The sequence below is a fragment of the Odontomachus brunneus genome, unplaced genomic scaffold (assembly GCF_010583005.1).
Source record: "Odontomachus brunneus isolate Ranch 3 - 2012 unplaced genomic scaffold, Obru_v1 Obru_scaffold_013, whole genome shotgun sequence".
Classification (NCBI taxonomy): Eukaryota; Metazoa; Arthropoda; class Insecta; order Hymenoptera; family Formicidae; genus Odontomachus; species Odontomachus brunneus.
Window position 1 is genome coordinate 2,048,584 of NW_022639463.1, and position 16,638 is coordinate 2,065,221.

The 16,638-nt window shown below is 37.4% G+C and overlaps 1 pseudogene; it reads left to right on the top strand.

Moving 5' to 3' along the window:
• Positions 1–13,180: 13,180 nt before the first annotated feature.
• LOC116841077 lies at positions 13,181–13,824 on the top strand (annotated as a pseudogene).
• The last annotated feature ends 2,814 nt before the right edge of the window (positions 13,825–16,638 follow it).

The following is a 16,638-nucleotide window of genomic DNA, read 5'->3' on the forward strand; positions in this document are numbered from 1 at the left end:
ATTTAAGTCGGATCAAAATACAATCGACATCATGAAATATTATCGAGTTCGGTCATGTCGTGCAATAATTTACAATCTAGGTTACAGTAGGAAGTATTTATCACGTCTGAAGATCATTTGTCTATGCATTTTATGGTTTATATAATCATCGTTTTGCATAATAAGTTATGTACATAAGTTTGATTATATAATGTTGCACGATAAAGATTGAAACAATTGAATAATTTATGAATCAAGGGCAAAAAGTGCATTTAATTTGCGAACTGATATCTCTGAGATAGATATCATTGTAGGAGAATGCATTAGATTCCTATACGATTTATGAATGTTGATTCAAAGAAAAGGAAAAGAGAGTATTCTTACTGGTTTTATTACATTGTCTCTGATTATATAATGTTGCACGATAAAGATTGAAACAATTGAATAACTTATGAATCAAAGGCAAAAAGTGCATTTAATTTGCGAACTGGTATGATCTCTGAGATAGATATCATTGTAGGAGAATGCTTTAGATTCCTATACGATTTATGAATGTTGATTCAAAGAAAAGGAAAAGAGAGTATTCTTACTGGTTTTATTACATTGCCTCTGATAACAGATAAAATCACTATCTTCAGCGTATGCAGTATACACAGTAGAATGCAATTTTCGCGAAGTTTCCGATGAAACAGATGCAATAATTCTCGAATTTCCGCGTCTGCTCTTGGAGCAAAAATGAGACTACAATCTACACATGTTTGAGCTTGATAATACGATCGACTGACTTAGTTAAGAAATTGCAATGTAGCGAAGTAAATCACTGACGATAGGAAATGCAAAATATCCATATGTGCGAATCAATGGTCTCGTTATTTGAGCAACCAGTAGTCCCGACTGGTTTGGTCATTGAGGTTATCATCGTGGCGCGCACTGTGCAGGTCATCGCCATTGTTGTCTGGGAACTGTCTGTGTCTAAGCCAGAGAGATACCGCTCCGCGTTTGCTCATAAAGCCGGCCGCTTGCGTAATCGCTCGTTCCCTCGGCCAGTTGACTGGCTGCCGTTTCTACGACACGTACCGCCTTCATTCATGCTCGCATGCCATCCGAGAGGAAATTTTATGCGACCATCGTAAACAGACGTTGTGCTCCTCGTCCGCAAGCCCGTCTTTTTACGAGGAGTTCGACGACGCCGCGCGCGCGATGGTGCGTTACGTTCTCTCACATTTCGAGCTGCGGCTCATCGGAAGTGTTTAACCTCGTGCGTTACGCAATTTCAGCAGTCGGAATCGATAAGGTACCTCTCGCGCAACATTTTCGACTGACATACTGCGTGTGACGTTCGTTTTCAAGATCACACCTGCCATATTCTGTGGTATAATAATGCTCACGAATGAGTACAACGACGATAACTATTGTAAGAAACAAAGACGGTATTCCGATCTAACCGACTTCTAATTTAATTTTGATAACAAAACAAATGGTGGTTATCAAGAGATTGGCCTAAAGATCACCTTGGCTGATTATAACAAGAGAGAAGTCTGCAGACTCGCAGCAGTCTGGGAATATTGTTAAGAATATAAATTAGCTCATTGTAAGGAGGCTTTTAGGCATTTTAGGCCTATTAGGCATTTGTTTAGTTAAGTCTTGTGAAAAGATTATATCGGTTAATTAGTTGCTGCGTTTAGAATATTTGTAACTTGTAATTTTGCTGGAAGATTAGTTATAATTTTATTAAATATAGTTATTTTCATTTAGTTAAGCCCGATTGTTTATTAAACTCTCAGATAATTAAATTAATTAGTAACAGTTATAAAAATAATTCGACTGTTTGGAGAAGATTACACTATGATAACTATTTCAATTTATATCTTTGCTTGCCATCATAAACTTTGCTGCACTTAAGATACCTACCGGTTGTCCAAAAATCTTTTTAAAATAAAGTTTGCCGTACTATGTTGATTGTATTCTTAGATACGTATATTGGGCAGGATTCATTTTTAAAACGTTTTAGCTACGTAATGACGTCATTAATCACGTGTATAAGAAGAACGCTTTGAAACCTATAAAGCGTCCAGTGGATTGCGTCGTGCCGTAAAAGTGAAAGAATTATTTAAACAACGGTGTATTATTAAAGGCTACGTTGCAAATTGTTGATATTAGCCAATAGCCAAGGCATCGTGTTTCCGAAGAAACAAAGGAATTGTGAAAGGTCTCACGCGACTCGTTTGACTTCCCACTTCCCGAAATACAGAAAGCTCTTTGGCAGAGCCTGCATGCTAAATATTTACAGCTTTTCAAAGACACGCCGGTTTCATGTTGTTCAACCTTCTACGAATGTCAGCCAGTCGATACATTCCGTTTTGTGTTTGCCAATCTGTACGTGTTTGAATTTTGTATCGAAATTGCACGAAGATAACATAAATATTGGACGATAAGTTTTAAAGCTTATCATATATGAATAGAGTGACTTGTTCAATAATCGAACACCACCCAATGAATAAACAGTTTGCAGTATTCAATGTAATATTAAGATATGACGCATTTTATGTTTTAAGTAAGACTAGAGGTAACTGACAAGTTATATGATTGTGTAAAAAAGATACACTGAGGGAAAAATTACCTTAAAATCAACAAATACTTCTTTGATGAGTGCCATTAATATATATATATATATATATATATATATATATATATTTATTTAAATCTAAATTTTCTTTACTTAAACCAAATATTGTTTATTTAAATCAGATAAATAATATTTGATTTAAATAAAGAGAATTTAGATTTAAGTATATATATATGTTAATGGCACCCATCAAAAAATATTTGTTGATTTTGAGATAATTTTTTCTTCAGTGTACATTGCAATAGATTACCCTGGCTTTGCCTGTTAAAATATTGGAGTTTGCTGCTTAAGTGTTTACTTACAAGCCATTTACTCCCTAATAGCCCAGGTTCAAAATTAGAAAAGATATTAGAAGGTAAAAAGGTTACTTGTGAAGTCTCCTAAAGCTAAGGAATGCGATTAACGTCAATCTATGTATAAAAAGAGACTCCATTATTGCATTAATGTGTTTTCTTCTTAATTTGTCACATTATTCCATAACAGCTATATCAATATCGAAGTAACTTGAAGTAAGTAAAATAACAGGAATTGCAATATTCGATATCGAAGTAACTTGAAGTAAGTAAGATAACAGGAATTGCAATATTCGATACATGCGCAAAAACCAAAAGTATAAGCCGCATATTCACATAGATCATTAATTTACTAAACTTTGTTTACGAGAGAGGTGGGAGCGCAGCTTTCGTCGTAAAATGTAGTTTTTATATTTCCGCTCGATTCCCGTGGTCAACGGCAATGGTGGATCGGCTGGTTGATGCAAGAAGGGGTTCGAGTAGGAAGATAAGACGATATCGATAACAACGTCGGTTAGCCGCGATCCTGTCATATTTACGAGCCCTCGAGTGTCATGGAAGGAGTTGTCCAAGGAAAAGGAAGATGGAAGAGCAACTCGTGTAAGGATTCTCGTGGAAGCGGCTGCGTAATTGCGTTGCGTACGGTTCATTAGTTCCACTCGAGACTCGGAGCGGGGGAGGGAAGGGCGGAACGTGAGAAAAAGACGAGAGAAAAGGAGAGAGAAGGAGTAAGTGAGATGGGTCGGAGGGGCGAAGAGGAGTGAGGTAGTCCGGTGTTTATTCGCGGAGCCAGCAGGGTCGTTATCCGTTCGGTGCCTCGTAATATTTCGCGATTCCTTCGTTTTTATCTGCTGGTGCACGCCCGAGAGAACCCTTAATTAGAAACTTTACTTTGCGCGTTTAAATACGTTACTCGCCGTAATGTTGCATAATTTATGCTCTCAACCTGTAACTGTATTCCGTAAGCATCTGCATAGCTGCAAGAGTAGAAGAAGATGGAATATATTGCTGTGATATGTGTCATAATAGGATATATGTGTCATACAATGTGATCGAACAACGTGGTATAACGTGAGTGATCGGTATTAGATTGTTTAAGGATATTGTAGTCAAAATTCTGTTTGTATAAAAGTTTATATTTTGAAATTGTTCTCGTTAATTAATCATACAATTCATAGACGTTAAAATTCTTGAAGAAAAGTAAAAGCACAAGAAGTAAAAGCTGCAAGAGTAGAAGAAGATGGAATATATTGCTGTGATATGTGTCATAATAGGATATATGTGTCATACAATGTGATCGAAAAACGTGGTATAACGTGAGTGATCGGTATTAGATTGTTTAAGGATACTGTAGTCAAAATTTTGTTTGTATAAAAGTTTATATTTTGAAATTGTTCTCGTTAATTAATCATACAATTTATAGACGTTAAAATTCTTGAAGAAAAGTAAAAACACAGTAAACGAGCTTTATACACTAAAGACAGTCATTCAGAATAGTTATTTTTTCATGTTATTCATTTTATAAGTTCGAGTCACGTAGATAATAACAAACAATTCGATTCCGTTGTAAGTCTAATAATCATGGCGCCCTTCGCGCGTCTGAGCGTGCATGTATTGAGTCTCTTAAGATAACTCTCGATCAATAAAACTAGTAACTCACTATAGCTATCCTAATATGTCTTATCAGTTTAGTAGCACAACAGTTTCTACAAATAACTTCCGTTAAATAAGCTTATTTCACAAAATTTCCATAACTTTTCATTTGTGTCAATCTTCTCAAATTTCGTACACAATATTTATTTACTTGATTTCCCATTTTTACTACTACTTTCATTTTGCATCTGTGAAAAAATTCTATGAAATAAAATTCAAAATAATATTATTTTTGGATTACACACAATTTGGTATCCATTTCACAAACTGTATCTTAATAATATTACGACATGCACGACGTATCTAGACTTCTTATATTTTCATGCATACACTTTATGTTTATAGATAACGTATAAAGATGATGTTAGCTACAATGTTGCATCGATGTTCGTATTATTTTTTCTTCGAAATCGATTGGCAGGCAAACAACTTTGGCTTGTCGAACAAATCTGAGATTATCAGGGGGATGTCAGCTTTATAAAATTCAGCCGAACGGTGTTACGGGTGGAATTTCAACCGTTTCTTCGATTTCTCCGGGAACCTAAACACGTTTCGTATGCATATTTATCCGATAAATAAAAGTAAGACCAAACCCGCGTATACACGAAACGATAGGGGAACTTTTGAATTCGAATTGCAATCTCAACGTCGTTCTCTGCAGGCTTTCGAGAGGACCTCATTTGCATCATGCGAACCGGGATATGCGATAAGTTGTAACATTCTGGTCGGTTATTCGTTGTTTACCTGGGAATAAGCTTCGCCTGGTTCTCATGTAAGCTCTCGAGACGCCCTTTGGCGAACGCCAATTATTCCATTGAAAATCGCATGCACAAAAAGTGGCAGCGGTCGTGCAAGCGTCGTTTAATTAAAATCAAACGAAGTCCGCGCTATTCCTTATACGATCAGTGTGACGCTATCGTTGCCGCATTCTCAGCGGGCCCCAATTTTCAGGACCGAAGCGGTGACCGATTAGCAGCCGCATACATATTCAATATGTTCATTAAAATCGCCTAATTGCAGTGCAGTCTCATTGCATATGCAAAGGATGCGTCGGCGAATGTAGTCAGTCTGGGCCTTGCCATGTCCACGCCTTCTACAGCCCCCGTGGGGCCTCATTTGGGTCCAATGAGGTGAGTCGTGTGCGATGTACCAACAGCCATGCTGCGTCCGACTGAAAACAGGTATTCTCGATCCATGCATGCCACCATTTTAGCATGAAATGCTCAAGCCTCCCGCCGAGTTTCATGTACAAATGTTTCAGACGCGATTGATCTTATCCTCTCATGCACAGAGTATCGAAATATACTGCCTACAAATACCTACAAGTTGAAATTGCAACAAATATCTTTTTTTCTATATAAAAGTGATCGAACATGATATCTAAGACATCACTATTCAATGCGTGTGAACTTGAACTTCTGTCAAAAACCCTACAGGAAACCATTCCATCCATGCATATATCCCATAGCAGTCCATAAATGCCCATAAATATTCTTTGGGCGTAAAAAATTGCTTACAGGTTGAAAGGGTTAAGTTTTTTTTCTTCCGTGAAAGCAAAAGGAAGGTCGCTGTCTGGAGCAGGCAGCTATGTCTGAAGGACATCGCTGAGGAAGGACCCTACTGTTCCTTTATACGAATGATTGCGAAAAGACCGAAAGGGTTATGTGGTCAGACTCACGTATACTCTGACGAGAATCTTCAGCTATTCCACCAAAAGATCTTCACTAAAGCATACTAGACAAAATTGCTTCTGAGCATCTTCGATATCCGTTATTTAAACAATGACTACATTAATTAGAATAAAGGTGCTTCGAGAATGAAATACTCCATAAGTCATCGATACAAAAGTAATATTGTGTAGTGATGATGATTCAGTATTAAGATATTCGAAGATATTATTTTGAAATAATGTAGGATAAATTCGCTGAATAAAAATTAAATTTTGCTTCGACTTTGTCGCATAATATCCATGAGCGTTAATTAAAGAAACGGCTTGCGTTTGAATATTCTTTAACTTGAACTTTAACGATAAACGTTACCGACATGATCAAAATTTTGATTTACATTTATCCTATTCCCTTCAATTGTTTCATGAAAAAAAAACGTGGTAATATTCATTAGTTGCCCATTAAAAAACGTCAAAGTTAGAAAAACATTCTTTATAACCTATATCAAGTAATAATTCGAAAGATCTCGTCGAGTAAATTCATCTCCTTGTGGTGTATGCTAGGTAATGCAAAATGATTTATCAATACATATTTACATATGTATATATAAATAATTGGTTTATTTCACGAACTATAATACCACAGATGTATAAAAAATGTATATATATATATATATATATATATGTATTTTGAATTTATTTAACGGTAGTATGCATTGTAAGTCCTATCTACTAGCTATGATACTAGACTCCGACTTTATAATAACCTCTGCGTTTCAACTGGAAACGGTTAGTCAGGGAGATTTAATTAAGCCAATCGAACTCAGGGAGACAATGATGATTAAACCATATGTATTTCATCACGCGATCTTATACAGTAATTTGCTAATTAAGCCCTTCTTGTTTCAAATGACTTGTCTTATTTGTACTTTCTATGTGGAAACTTTTAGCTATTTCTCTCGCTTCAACTTTGTCACAACTTCACAATCTCCTAAAAGAATTCAAATTTTAATTAAAATTGTTGGAGTTATACGTGACAGTTAGAAAATATAAAGTTAGAAAATAGAATAACACACACACAAAGCTTTAGTTAAAATAATAATTTTAAATTTCATGAAGAACTAGTTTCAATATTTTATATATTTAACTACTTTACAAAAATAATTACTACAATTTGAATATATTTGTAATATTTATATATCTATATATATAGTGCTTTTGTTAACAATAAATTAGAAAATTGATAGGGAAACAATACTAAAAATAAAAAATATGATGCCTAAGATAGAAAAAAGATTCAGTTACAAAATTAAATACGGTTTTTATTCTAGTACAAAAATACTACGCATTCGAGACACGATGAAGGGCCTTCAGGAAAAAAGAAGAATGAAAACAAGAGACGCTGCATTTACATCCACGTCTCGCCGTACGATCACACGTGTCCGTCAATTGAAGACAAATGGCGATGATCTTCGAGACTTAAATATTCATGAACTCACCCACTGAGCATAATTCCATAGGCTGCCTAGGTGGTATCATTGACGGACGCCTAGACGCCTCTGAAGACGCTAGAAGGGTAAACGTGACCACCTTCATTGACTTTATGACCAGTAAAACGCGGGTTTATGGATCGCGCCTGAAGCGGTTCGCAAAGATGCGCATGCGTTGCACAACATTGTCCCTATACGTTGCACAAGCGTAATTGAATTGTGCGCTACATTGCTCTTGTTGCGTGCCAGGATACTATTTCCGTTGTGCATTGTACGGTCCCGCCAAAATCAAATCGTTGCATCATCCAAGGAATCGCTTTGATGCATGCACGTGTGTCATAAACAAAAATAAACGTACGATTCTGTTTTCGATACAGAATAGCAATGTTAAAGATGCGTAACTCTAAATGCAAAATACACGTTAACTTAATCTCATTTATCAATGCAGATTTCCTACACAACTACTATTATTCGAGAAATTGGGAGGAAAGTATCACAAATAAAACTTGCGCAAATCTATTCATATCACCATTCGATTTCTTATGATTATATTGTTTTTCTTTTTCTATACATGTATAAACTATGAATAGATATGTAATATATGTATATATAGGATTAGAGAGAACAAAACTCAGACATGGATGTGTAATGTACGATTTAACTTATCTTCGCAAGTTTTGTGGGCCATCAAAATGGCCAATTACTACTTAAGCCGACGGCGCCAGGGGCCACGAAAATTCATCAAACTTTGAAACTTTAACGTTTATATAAACTGTCCTATGATACCCATGACTTCCCAGCTAACCCGTTACCTGCAACCTATATAGCGCTCTTGTATTTAATCACAAAGGATCTTTCTTGACAATATCGCAATATATAAAACTATATGTGATGAAAAAAACTTTGATATACTTAGAAAAATCTTCCTTCTTGTCTTCGTATTTTCAGCTTCTATCGTCGAAATTATGAAAAGTTTTATATAAATATACGTATGAGTATGTAATTGCATTTGTCTCAATAAGAAAATGTAATAGTCGATAAGTTTCATCGATAAGTTTTGAGATGATTTTACAGATTATACAAATTCATTACTTGAAAGCTACTACGTTTTAAACTTTGATACGCATTCTATCTGACGGTAAAAAATATGATGATCAATAAATTCATTATTTTTAAATAATACTGCAAAGTAAATAAATTCATTATTTAAAGTCTACTACATTTTAAACTTTAATACGTGCAACGTGCTATCCAATAATGTAAAATGGATCTGTGGCAGGAATGTAAATGTCCTTCTACGACAATATTCGGTAAAAGAGTTAAAGGAAGGTCCCTGGAGAGATCCTGGCACTGACTCGCCGCGGAAAGCTATAAAGCTATAAAGTGGTTAAACGGTAGAAGGGTTGAGAATGGTTGAGTTCCGCACACCTCGTCATTCTGACCTCGGGCTGAACTAATCCTATCTTCCTTTAGATTACTTTTGACTAAACCTTGTTGGAGATGGATCTTGGACGGAAACATTTGAAGGAACAGACAGATAATAAACTGACTCCAGTAACGAATCCGTAATATAAAAAGTTTTAGTGATCAATATTGTATTAGTAATACAAAAAACATTTTAGGTTTTTAACCGCTCATGAGTTTTTGTTTTTCACTTGTGTGTTTTACCTCATTTTTACTTAAAAAAAATTTAAACATTTTTGGTGTATTTTTTCATAAATTTGAAATATTTATTAACAATAGTAAATTATATGAATTATATTGCTTGCATATTTACATAAACTTCGAATATTCATATTTGCATCAATAAATGTATCATGTACATGTTCTACATTCACGTGTTCGATTAAATCAGACACAACTGTGCTTATATATATAGAAATGGAAGAGGAGAAATATATTGGGGGGATAGTGATATCACGAGTAAGTTACTTGAAAATGGTGGTATATTGATTTACATCTGATCTAATTATAGAGGATATCAAAGATAATAATGTCATGTATTCAGGCAGATACGAATAAAAAAAAATTGAAGTGCGGTTTCCAATTTGAGTTTGATTTGCATTCTGATGTACTAATTAAAAATCAATTAAATAGGACACGCCTTTTGATAAGTAAAGTTTTTTTCTTCCAAGGAAGTTGGCTTCTTATTAGACAAGATTAAGTCAATTATCAAATTTTTGTACAGATTTCTCAGCTGATTTTAAACGATTTACATAGAATCAAAGACCCTCTTAGCATAGAAATGACTACGTCACGTTCCGACGGTGTGTGCGTTGGTGACACTTCCAACTTTTCCAAGCTATACATATTTACTAAAAACATTCTGATGCTTTTAACAAGAAAATGCAATTAAGCAAGAAGATAAATTTAAAACGCTCTTAACGAAACGATCCATCTCACGCGTGCGCGTATCAAATAACATTGATTATGAATTTACAAGTAAAATTTTATTATTCGTTGGTGACTGTGTTCGAATTCTTAATGTAACCTGATAACAATTCTTACGACATCCGAAGTCCACGGTAAAATTCGGCTAAACTGCCTTTTACACCGATTTGTGCGACGTTATGTTTCTATCTCTCGAGACTCGTGCGTTCTTGATATATTGAGATTTTTTTCGTGAGATTAACGAGTAACAGATGAAAATTTATACGATTGAATTCTCAACGGCAGTAATAAGCTTTCGTTAAAACGGCCACGCGCGCTTAAAATTCTCCTGTACGTCGCGATTGATATGTTCGTACTTCAAGATAAGAGTACTTGAACAAAAAATGCTCATAATGCGTTCGGTGTTGCTATACGTATTTTTACCGCGAGATTTTTTTCGCTTTTCTCCTCTTCTCTCTTATAATTTTAGAAAAAATATTTATTATGTGCTTGTAAACTCTAATCTTCCTGTATATTCCAAAGATTCTTCTCTCTGAAGACAAATTGTATCTGTTAATTACTTCACACATAGTTTATCGTTATTTTTCGTTGCTTGTAACTCAGTCGTTATATCGATTTTTTGTCGTTATTGAACTTTCGTATGCTCGGGAACAACAGTATTACCTATAACCAAGAGGGGGATTGATATGATAACACTAGTTTAGAAGTCCAAGCTGGTACACTAATAAATATTTATCCGTCACGAAGCCGGCATTCGCGCCATATGTATTTCAGAAGGGATATTTCTTTCAACCCGCTCGAGCGTCAAAGCATGGACCTCTCGTGAAGTGGACCCTTGCGAGAGGCGCAGCCCATGGTGTAATCCCATGAGAGTTACGAGAAATGAATTATACACTCGGTGTCTGACGTGAGAGGGGAACGAAACCAGACAAAATGGTGTCCTAAAAGGAATGCCACCCTCCATTCCCTCCTCCTAGTACCCTCCCCGTGCCCCCTCATTTCTGCCCTCTGTTGCTTCTTACTCTCTTTCCCATAGCCGGGAATGTTTACGATGCTGCTCTTGAGTTCCGCTCCGAGGAATCCCATGGACGCGCACACATGCGAGTGTCCCGGATAAAGTGACGTGTACGTTCGCGTCAGTATCACACAGGTCGGATATGGAGCGACTGTGTGGAATATCGGAATATATGGGAGTAAAATGGATAAAATTAGAATCACAAAGTGGCGTTACTTGTATGGGACGTCACGTGCCATTTTGGGTTGGGTTAAGCGCGCGCGTGGGCACCGCATGTGCTATCGGGATATTTATTCAAGGTTCCGCTCCGCACCGTGTCGATATGCCTCTGCGAATTCCGTTCGCGGAATCTCAAATCAAGAATACATCGTCGAATAACAAGTGCTCGGAAAAAAACGCGGTCGGTGGCTGATTGAAGAGCTCGGATTGCCATATTGTGACCGTAAATTCCCGTCTGAACGACCTGGTTTCCCGCTAATACATTCGCGCGACATCGATCGGGCAGCATCACAAACGCAAAACCTGATTGTAAGAATTATGGCGGCAGGAAGGGCGAGGCCGAGAAGGAAGGAAGAAGGGGAGAAATAAAATGGACGGGCAAATGGTAGCAACTAACAGGAGAGTTTTAATTGGAGTAGTTTGGGCGAGAGAGCGCGGAGAATATTTATATCTCTTATCGCGCGCGCGAAGAAACCCAGAGAGTGAGAGAGACGTACGTACGTAATATCCTTCGCTTTCTCGTGCTTGACGGCTAATGCAAATGTCCAATCCTACGTGTACATCGTTGTCAAGCAGCACGATAATGTATACACAGTCGAGAGTGTCATCCGTTACGCTAACATATCTTGTTGTGGGACAGCATCCGATAAAATGACGTGATAAATACTCAAACGGTGTTCACGCCTCGAGGATTTCAAAAAATTTTATATCAGGAAATAGCAAACGCCATTTACGAAGTCCTGGTGCGGCACGTTACGACATCGACGAATATCTCAGGCGCCATAAAATCGTTTGATTGAGACATGAAGACCGCAGGCCGCGGTGCGGTCAGGGGAGAGACACCACATAGTAAATAGGTAGGCCGCTTCCGCCCTCCTCGCTCGCCCGATACGACGCGTAGTTATAAAATCCGGCCTGCAAGTTTCATCAGGCGCGAGTGGCCACTGTCGATGGAACGAGCTGTACACTGGAGGCGACATTATATTGGCTCGATGTCCTTGCATATTCGGCGGGCTGCGCGGAACCGTCTATAGACAGACACACCGCCAAAACTACCGTACACCGACTAATTAGGACTTGATTGGCACCCTTCTCGTCTCCCTTACAGCTTCATACGTACGAAATCCACGGGCCCTGTCGCCCCTCCACCACCAGCAGCTATCATCCTCTCACTCTGCTCGACTAACCAGCCAACCACCATTCCGGCATACCATCCTTCCAGTCTGCGCTATTCGTCGCCGACGAGCTTCCCTCTGCTCTCCCCGCGGGCTTTCCTCTTTTCTTTCTCGATGCCTCGTACACGATGATCGTACACCTCGACCAGTTCTGCGCGTAAATGTATAATTTACTCTGTAATTTACTCCGCGGTCAATTTATATAATTTCCAACGCGGCTCTGTACGTAGATTTGGCGGGCCGCGCGAGCTTCTTTGTATTTTCGCAACGCCGAAGATTCCTGTTAAATTTTTGTCCAAAGATATCGTATTGTTCCTTTTAGACAATACCCTCACCTTCTTCGTGCTTTGTGACATTCGTAGTTTTTTGTATTTCCTTCTTTCAAAATTCACCTCACAATCATTGTATTGATGAACGGATCTTTTTCAATAAAAGATTCTTTTTAACGGCTCTTTTTCTCAGCTCTCGGTTGAACCTACTGTTGTTCTTAGAATTTAGTCTGGCGTTATATCGTAGTATATCATAAACAAACGTATTGAAGGAAAGGGAAAGATAAATTAATAAACGATTTGCAAAGTTGCTTTGGATTGGCAATTACAAGACACGTGGATTCAGTAGAAGATATGCGGAAAGCCACTTGAGCTACTTTTTATCACAAATGCTTAAGTGATAAAAAAGCATACGTATTGCCCAGCCAGGAGCGTCCAGGATTGTTCAGGAGAGGAGAGTTGGTGCATGGCGTCGAGCGGAGGCCGCGGGAACAGTGAAGAATTTTACTCACGATCCGCCGCTCATCGAAACTGTTCAGAAAGTGATTAAGCCGGTTTATGAAGATTTATCTAAAGATGATTTATTGGAACGCTGTTCAGGCGGCAACACGCAGAATGATAACGAAAGCTACAACGGCTTGTTGTAGCACTTTGCTCCAAAACATCTGCATTGCGGTTTGAAAACAATTGAAATTGCCAATTATTTGGCCGTCGGTATTTTCAATGAAGGCTACGCAGTCCTGAAAGTTTTTCAGACGATGGGAGTCGTTATTGGTCCAGTAGCCAAGCAATTCGCCGACAAGTGAGACGATAAGCGATTGCGGATCGCCGAGCGTAAACATTACGAGGTGACGAAGGAGGCTCGCATAGCCAACAGAAAAGCTCAGGCCGCTCTGAACGAGTTTTATGGAGAAGAAGAAGGTATTCTGTACGGCCCTGGAATAGCTGTAAGTATCATAAATTTCAAATTATATACTAAAAAGATGTACGTAAAACTTTAAATGCGTTTTTCTCAAAACAGCATTTTTCAAACTGATCATCACGATAACTCGAGAACGAATGGACGAATCCATTTGAAGTTTTGAAGGTATATACAGTAGATATATAGTTTTCGTTCGACCTAAAACTTTTTTGATGCGTTTAAAATAAAAAATTTGACACTCAAAAAATTATACAATTTTTGCCAAAAATAAAGAAAAAACAATAAATATACTATAATTTTTTTAAATTTTCAATATTTTTTATGATTTTAGGCCAAACGATAGCTACATATATACAGATTAAGAATCGTTTTGGTTTCTTGTTTCAGACAACCAGAACGGCAGCAATCATGGTTACAGTCCACAAACTTTCTTTTTAAGGCACTCCGGCAGAATGACTGACACGCTGTTATTTACATATATATACTTGAAAAAATTTTGATATATTCTTTAAATGTAGTACAATATATATAGTACAATACATACGAAAAGTGTTATATCAATTAGTTTCGTCGTTTTTATTTTAAAAATTCCTAAAAAATCAGCTTTAGATTCTATCACACTAGGAAAACCCCTTAAAGATTTTACAACGTACTCTCTTAAAGTGAATCAGTGAAACATCATTGAAAGCAGTAAATATACACTGATTTGCAGCTATAAATACAGCACTAAAACTGCTCAGTGCTATACTTATAACTGATATCAATGACTATTCATTAATTTACTTTAAGAGAGTAATGTAATGACTAAAAACACAAGCTAAAGTATACATAGTTCATTTATGTAACTTATATTTGTATAATTCAATATATAATTCATATAATTTCTAAGATGATTCAGTGCTATACTTATAACTGATATCAATGATTATTCACTAATTCACTTTAAGAGAGTAATGTAATGACTAAAATCACAAGCTAAAGTATACATAGTTCATTTATGTAACTTATATTTGTATAATTCAATATATAATTCATATAATTTCTAAGATGATTCAGTGCTATACTTATAACTGATATCAATGATTATTCACTAATTCACTTTAAGAGAGTAATGTAATGACTAAAATCACAAGCTAAAGTATACATAGTTCATTTATGTAACTTATATTTGTATAATTCAATATATAATTCATATAATTTCTAAGATGATTCAGTGCTATACTTATAACTGATATCAATGATTATTCACTAATTCACTTTAAGAGAGTAATGTAATGACTAAAATCACAAGCTAAAGTATACATAGTTCATTTATGTAACTTATATTTGTATAATTCAATATATAATTCATATAATTTCTAAGATGATTCAGTGCTATACTTATAACTGATATCAATGATTATTCACTAATTCACTTTAAGAGAGTAATGTAATGACTAAAATCACAAGCTAAAGTATACATAGTTCATTTATGTAACTTATATTTGTATAATTCAATATATAATTCATATAATTCTAAGATGATTCAGTATAATTCAATTGTAATTTAACAATTCGACATATATAGGGACATTATGTTGCGCGTGCCGCAAAGAAAATCGCGACCACTTCCTGCCACGGCGACGAAGTATTCACTATTGAAACGTGTTCGGCCCGTTATCGCATTCCGTAAATCTCTGGCATTCCTGCGGCATCTCACGAAAATATGGAACGCGACGGAAAGAATGTGATTTATGGACGTGTGCGGTGCCGTAAAGAGTGTTTAACGTGTTTAAGTGTTCGCGGAGAGTCGAGATTTTCCTTATCTGGCGTAACGAGAGCCCGCGTGTGATCCGCATGTACGAACGACCCCGCTTATCTCCCGGTACCGTGCGGTCGCACACAAATGCACGCTAACGTACATCGATTCGCGCACGAGATGCACCGTATTCCCTACCCACCGCCGATAAAGCCGCATAAATAACGCAATTTATTTTTACGCCCCGAGACAGCGAAATTATCGTCGTGATCTTGAGCGTCGGACAGACTACGACACGGACGCACGATGGAGAGTTGATTACGCAAAACCTCCGATCGCATCCTTAGTAAATTGGATCGCGGAGCGCGAGCGCGGTATGCCGAGAATGCGAACTTCTTTTTCTCTTTACGACCGGTGAGCGGCGAGGCACGTTAGCGTGTCGAGTGTCGTCAAGTACATTACTTTACGCGTGGCCCGTGACAATCGGTACTGTCGCTACGCGTGTGACATTTTGCCGAGGGAAATTTCATCGACATACTCATAGATAACGTGATACAACGCAATCTCTTCCTTGCGCAAAATACAATTACTAAACAAATGTAGACGCGCCTAGCTTATTTCGCGATTAGGATGCACATTGGAGAATTTCAGATTGCAATATTCTGCGACAAGAGAGACATAAAGATAGAGAGAGAGAGAGAGAGGAGAGAGAGAGAGAGAGAGAGGGAGATAGGCCAGCTTGCATCGTTTAATTAAACATTTAATAACGCGCCATTAAAGTCAGCCGTACTTCAGTGCGGGCTTGAACTTTACAGGAAAGGATTTGCGGACAACAAGTTTGGCAAGTACTTCAATCAGTCGGAAATACTTATCCCGCGTCAAGGCCTCGTAAGCCGGGACCCACTTTGCTTTAATGCACGTTGTAGATATCGGCGTCGGCGTGAGAACACTTTTGCGCTGGTATTACGGCGGCATTAAAACTTTTCTCATCTTTCGTTAATCTTGAAAAATGGTCTCTTTCGAAGGTGGCTCGCCAGAGAGAAAGAGTGCATACACCCCACCTTGTGTATAGCACGCGTATGTATATCTATATGTATACGTAGGCGTAGCGACTTGCTGACACTCGACAGTGAAACCTTGGCGAAGGTAATTATCCGGTCGGAGAGCTCGTTTCGCTCCATATTATTCGCGCGGCATGCACT